Source organism: Macrobrachium rosenbergii, chromosome 44 (assembly GCF_040412425.1).
Source record: "Macrobrachium rosenbergii isolate ZJJX-2024 chromosome 44, ASM4041242v1, whole genome shotgun sequence".
Classification (NCBI taxonomy): Eukaryota; Metazoa; Arthropoda; class Malacostraca; order Decapoda; family Palaemonidae; genus Macrobrachium; species Macrobrachium rosenbergii.
In genome coordinates this window covers 39,594,605-39,600,188 of record NC_089784.1, presented here as the reverse complement: position 1 = coordinate 39,600,188, position 5,584 = coordinate 39,594,605, and the positions used below count along the sequence as shown (strand labels likewise).

The following is a 5,584-nucleotide window of genomic DNA, read 5'->3' as shown; positions in this document are numbered from 1 at the left end:
TTATATCACTTACGACAGATATAAATGGTTTATTTAATGCCACTTTGTCCTCCTACTTTCTCAATTTCCCCAAAATTTTGGGATATATTTATCACTACAAGCCTTGAATCCATATGGCAAATCGCTGAGGGTGACCTTTTACCGTAGCAGATTCATTATTAGTAATAATAAATTTAATGATAAAAATTACCTTGCATTCATTGGTGCGAGTTAATAAGCTCACCGTTGAATCACCTTAACAGAAGTGTTCTATAGTATTTTTGTCTATGACCATGTCATTGTGACCTCATGTTACAATAACTAATAATAATGATAATGATATCCTTTGTTTCAGCTCCGGGCCATATGCGATGAACGATAAGATGAACACAATACAGTATACTAAATTAAGTACGCTAATAAAAGTAATATTCATGAACTCTGATGCCCAAGCACTGCTGAAAACAACAGCAACAACTTTAATATAATAATAATAATAATAATAATAATAATAATAATAATAATAATAATAATAATAATAATAATAATTCCTGATAAAGACCAAACACCGATACATAATTCAGATAGTTTGCTAAAAAGGAAGAGTGAATGGCAAATCTCCTTAATAATAATAATAATAATAATAATAATAATAATAATAATAATAATAATATTTTTTTTAGATTGGCTAACTACTGATACATAATTGGGGTAGTTCGCTAAAAAGGAAGAGTGCCCGGCAACTCTCAGTAATAATAATAATAATAATAATAATAATAATAATTTCTGTCGAGTTTCTGATCATCGCCCAAAACTTCTTCGACAACGAAAGGGCGATAAAGTGACGTCCCACAAACAGGCAGTTGCAGCGGTCGTTGGCTGTTATCCTCAAGAACAGCTTATTTCATTGTTCTAGAGTCCCCGGCTTGGTAAGACAGGTTTCGTTGATACTAACTCGACTGTCTCATTCATTTGCGTTTGGGATCTCGGCCGTACTGTGCTGGACGATCGGTGTTTCACTTTGTTTTAATTTGTTTGGTTTTATGTGCAGTCCTTTACAGGGATGATTCCCTCTCTTGACGGGCCCTTGTACGTTTTCAAAGTAAGGTTTTTCTGACGCTTTATATTTTTTGTTTTGTCAGTATCGTAGCTCCTGGAAAATAGTTTTTAAAATTTGCTTTCTTGTATGATCTTCACTTTAGGCGGTATTTTGTTGTAAAGTCTTGGTGCGCAGTGTACAAATGCACTCTAGCCTGACTAGCAATTTGTTCTAGGTTCAAATATCCTATATGCTTCACTTGCATGTCTGTTTACAATATTCATTTGAGGTCTAAAGCTTGGGCAGTTTCTCAGATATGTTGTATTGTGAATAGACTTTGCAAGATTTTAGGCGTGACGGCGTGCTTCAAGGTTTGTTGAGTTGGTGACTGGATAGGCTACTGTTGCCGGTTTTGAGTTTCTCAAATATTTAGATTGTGGTACTTGAGCTGTGATAGTTGTCGTATGGAAGTTTTCAGTTTCTATTGTAAACTTCTACAATAACTGTTCAAAATGATTAGTTTAACTATTGTAGATTGCCCTTAAACACGGTATTTAAGACTTTCAAATCCTATTACTAAGCGGAACTACATTGCTAAGAGTGGTAATTCTATGTACTTTGGTTTTATACTAGCTCTTAGTTTCATACTAGCTATCTTATGCAGTGCTACAGATGTTTTTACTTTTATGCTGCAATAAAGCAACTCTGACGATGGTGCAATAGAGGAAGTCTTCTGATGCAATAGTGTTTAAAGTTCTTTGAGGATTAGTGAGGCTTAACTAGACTACCATATCAATCCTAATATGGGGTATAGTAAGTTGATTTGGATTAGTAATAACGCTTTTTAGCATTAATAAAGCCTTGCTTGCTGCTCCTAGTCTTAATATTTTAAAACTTATAAGATGGCCCAGCTTATTTGTAACTAATAGTCAGCCTTTGGTTCTTCCCATTTGCTAGAACATTTTGGGATGTAATTTATATTTCTTATTTCAGGACGTGTCGTTAAATTAGCGTGCCACAATGGGTTATTGAATTGTCTTGGATGTACAGATACCTTATGACTTAACAGGTATAATGGGTGAGTATTTTTTTTTATTTTTTAGTGCTTGTGACTAAGCAGGATTAATGGGTGCTTAAGTAATTTTTAGTTGACTGAAGCAACGCCCCGAAATTTTTTGGTTTAGCTTTTTTCAGAATCAAAGCTCTTGAGTGTTCATTTTAAGTTTAGGTGTTTTAATGCATTTGTTTTTTTATTCAAAACCTTAGTTTTGAGGTTTTCCTTTAAGTTTAAGTGTCTTTCTTTAAAATTGAGTAGGTTAGTTTTAACTTTTAAGAGTTTTGAACATTTCAAGAAATTTTAGGATTTGAGCTTCAGAACTTTTTTGAAGTATTTAATTTTTTTTTATTACTTATATTTTAGCATCAAAAGGGAAGTTTGTGCGTGTGGGAGTTTGTGCGTGTGGGAGTTTGTGCGTGTGGGAGTTTGTGCGTGTGGGAGTTTGTGCGTGTGGGAGTTTGTGCGTGTGGAAGTTTGTGCGTGTGGAAGTTTGTGCGTGTGGAAGTTTGTGCGTGTGGAAGTTTGTATATTTTTAGGTTATAGAATTTAATCTTGTTTAAATTTATTTGAAATTTTGCCTTAAAATTTTGCTTCATATGGTTTGATCTTGTAATTTCAGGTTTTTTTTTCTCTCTATTTTGGAATTTTGAAGTTTTGAACAGTAACAATTTTTAAAGCTCTTGTTTAATATTTATTTGCTTCGAAAGTGAGTTTTGCGTGTAAAATTAAGTTTTGCTTCATAAATGGTTTGATCTTGTAATTTTGTTTTTTTTTTGCTCTTTTGCAGTGTAAATTTTTTTGAAATTTTGAACAGTAACAATTTTTAAGCTCTTGAAAGTAAATTTTTCAGCTTGCAGAAAGTGAGTAGTTTTGCTCGTGCGTGTAAATTAAGTTTTGCTTGTAAATTGCAGTGTAAATTTAGTTTTGCTCGCGTGCAAAAGTTTTTTCGTAAATTGCAGTGTGTAAAGTAAGTTTTGCTCGTAAATTGCAGTGTGTAAAGTAAGTTTTGCTCGTAAATTGCAGTGTGTAAAGTAAGTTTTGCTCGTAAATTGCAGTGTGTAAAGTAAGTTTTGCCTGTGTAAAGTAAGTTTTGCGTGTAAATTGCAGTGTAAAGTAAGTTTTGTTTTGCAGTGTGTGTAAGTTTTGCTCGTAAATTGCAGTGTGTATTGCAGTGTAAAGTAAGTTTTGCTCGTAAATTGCAGTGTAAAGTAAGTTTTGCTCGTAAATTGCAGTGTAAAGTAAGTTTTGCTCGTAAATTGCAGTGTAAAGTAAGTTTTGCTCGTTTTGTAAAGTAAGTTTTGCGTGTAAATTGCAGTGTAAAGTAAGTTTTGCGTGTAAATTGCAGTGTAAAGTAAGTTTTGCGTGTAAATTGCAGTGTAAAGTAAGTTTTGCGTGTAAATTGCAGTGTAAAGTAAGTTTTGCGTGCGTGTAAATTTTGCGTGTAAATTGCAGTGTAAAGTTTTGCGTGTAAATTGCAGTGTAAAGTAAGTTTTGCGTGTAAATTGCAGTGTAAAGTAAGTTTTGCGTGTAAATTGCAGTGTATTCTTTGACCACTTCCCAAGTCCACCTTTGCCGGGGTGGCGGTGCCACCTGCCAGGCAAAGGTGGACTTCAGTGTTGTGCATGGTGACTTGGTCACCATGCACAACAGGAAGTTCAAAAACAAGCATGGTGACTTTGTCACCATGCACAACAGGGATTTCAAACCAACTTTTAACATAGGTTAGTACTACTAGGTTGATAGTTTCGTATAGTCAGGACTTCATGGGAAGTTAGATGTTACTTGAAATATGGGATAGGACAGAATAAAGAACGTGCAGATTTTATATGGATGCTGGGGTTAGGATAAAGGATGCTGGGAATAGATAAGGGTAAAAAACGCGATAGTCAGACCTAGGGAGACATTTTAAAGTGCAAATTAATAGCAGAGGGTATTACAGAGGTATTAGAGGTATTAGTATTTGAGCCTTTTGTTTGGTCATGAGTTGAAGTTTGAATTATTAGTGCAGCTGAGAATAGGGTAGGGTACCTGTCTGACATACTTTTATAACTTAGGATTTAATTCCCACTAGTAAATAAGAACTAGAAAGGTAATAGGTGGATCTTAACGATTTTCAAAGAGACATAGGTCTTGGGAATTTTAATAAACTGGTTAATAGTGGAAATTGTAATTCAAATTTGGGCAGTCTTGTTAACGACGTTCTGTCAACGCACTCAGCACCCCCACCCTCCCCCTCTTACTCTTCAATCAAAACTTTCATGTTAGGTAATAGACAGTTCAGATTGCATTGCATATTTTCGTTGAACTCTACCTTCATCCACCTTTCCTCCAGCGCCAGCGGTTCGGAACCCCTATTGGTTCCCACTTTTCCTCAAGGCCGAACCCCTATTTTATTCTTCTGAATTCCCCTACTTAATTTTTCGCCCCTTGGGGTTGTGCAGTTTCAACTCCCTTAAGACTGGATACTAAAGGAAGAAAGTTGCTTGATAGTAGCGTTTGCATTGCATGGCACTTAAATAGTTATGTAGCACTAATGTTAGATGCGGTTTTTTCAGTGTAAGATTGGTGCCCTATTAAATATATCAAAGGATGGCGCTCTCTATCCTGTCATCTTTTGAGAGTTTGAAGGAATAGTAATATCTGGGATTGTCAATGGGAGAGTTTACTCATACGATATACTATAATAACCGTAGAATAGCCGTTGGGAGTAACTGAACAGGCAATTTTTTAAGAGGGTGGGTTATGCCATGGGAACTTTTAGTACATTCAGAAACCAAACAAAATGCTTTTCTTATGCACAGGCTCTTGGTGTAGCTGCAGCAGACCATAACATCGACACTAATACTAATGGAAAGCAACGCTTTTCGTCAAGACTGAATATCCTGTGAGGATTTGAAGCGCTTTGAATTCAGTTACCCAGAAAACTTGAACTCAACTTGTAGACGCTATGCATGTCCTGTGACTATTCGAAGCGCACTAAATTCGGGTACCCTGACAACTACAGTAGAACTCTCAACTTCAAGACGCTGTACGTATCCTGTGAGGATTCGAAGCACTCGAAATTCGGTTACCCAGGCAACTATAACTTGTAGATGCTGTGCTCTACCTACAATTCAATTTTTTTAATCTATGGATATGTAAAAACTTGTAAACCCACCTATTCAATTTTTTAATAATCAAACCATGGGTATGTAAAAATGTTAACTACCTACTATTCAATTTTTTAATAATCTATGGATATGTAAAAATATATAAATAGGTCTGTAAACCGTTGTCCATTTCTTAACCGTAAAATGTCATGTGATGGGGTAGACTTTGTAATACTCCTTGAAAGACAAAGGTTATCCTGTGAAATCAAAGGAATGGTAGTTATTAATTGCTTGGTTAACAGAAGTAAGATGGGGATATTGATATGAGAAATGAAGTGAAATAATGGTTTTTGATTCTAAGGAGATACTAGGTTAATAACGTCTTATTTTTATTTTGGTTTTTACTTGCAATAGTCTCTG

The 5,584-nt window shown here is 35.1% G+C and overlaps 1 long non-coding RNA gene across 1 annotated transcript; it reads left to right on the top strand.

Moving 5' to 3' along the window:
- The first annotated feature begins 950 nt into the window (after window positions 1-950).
- Window positions 951-5,343, top strand: LOC136829542 (uncharacterized). The gene is made up of 3 exons (XR_010850417.1): window positions 951-1,081; window positions 2,012-2,096; window positions 4,877-5,343. It is a non-coding gene; the product is annotated as an uncharacterized lncRNA (long non-coding RNA).
- Window positions 5,344-5,584: the final 241 nt, after the last annotated feature.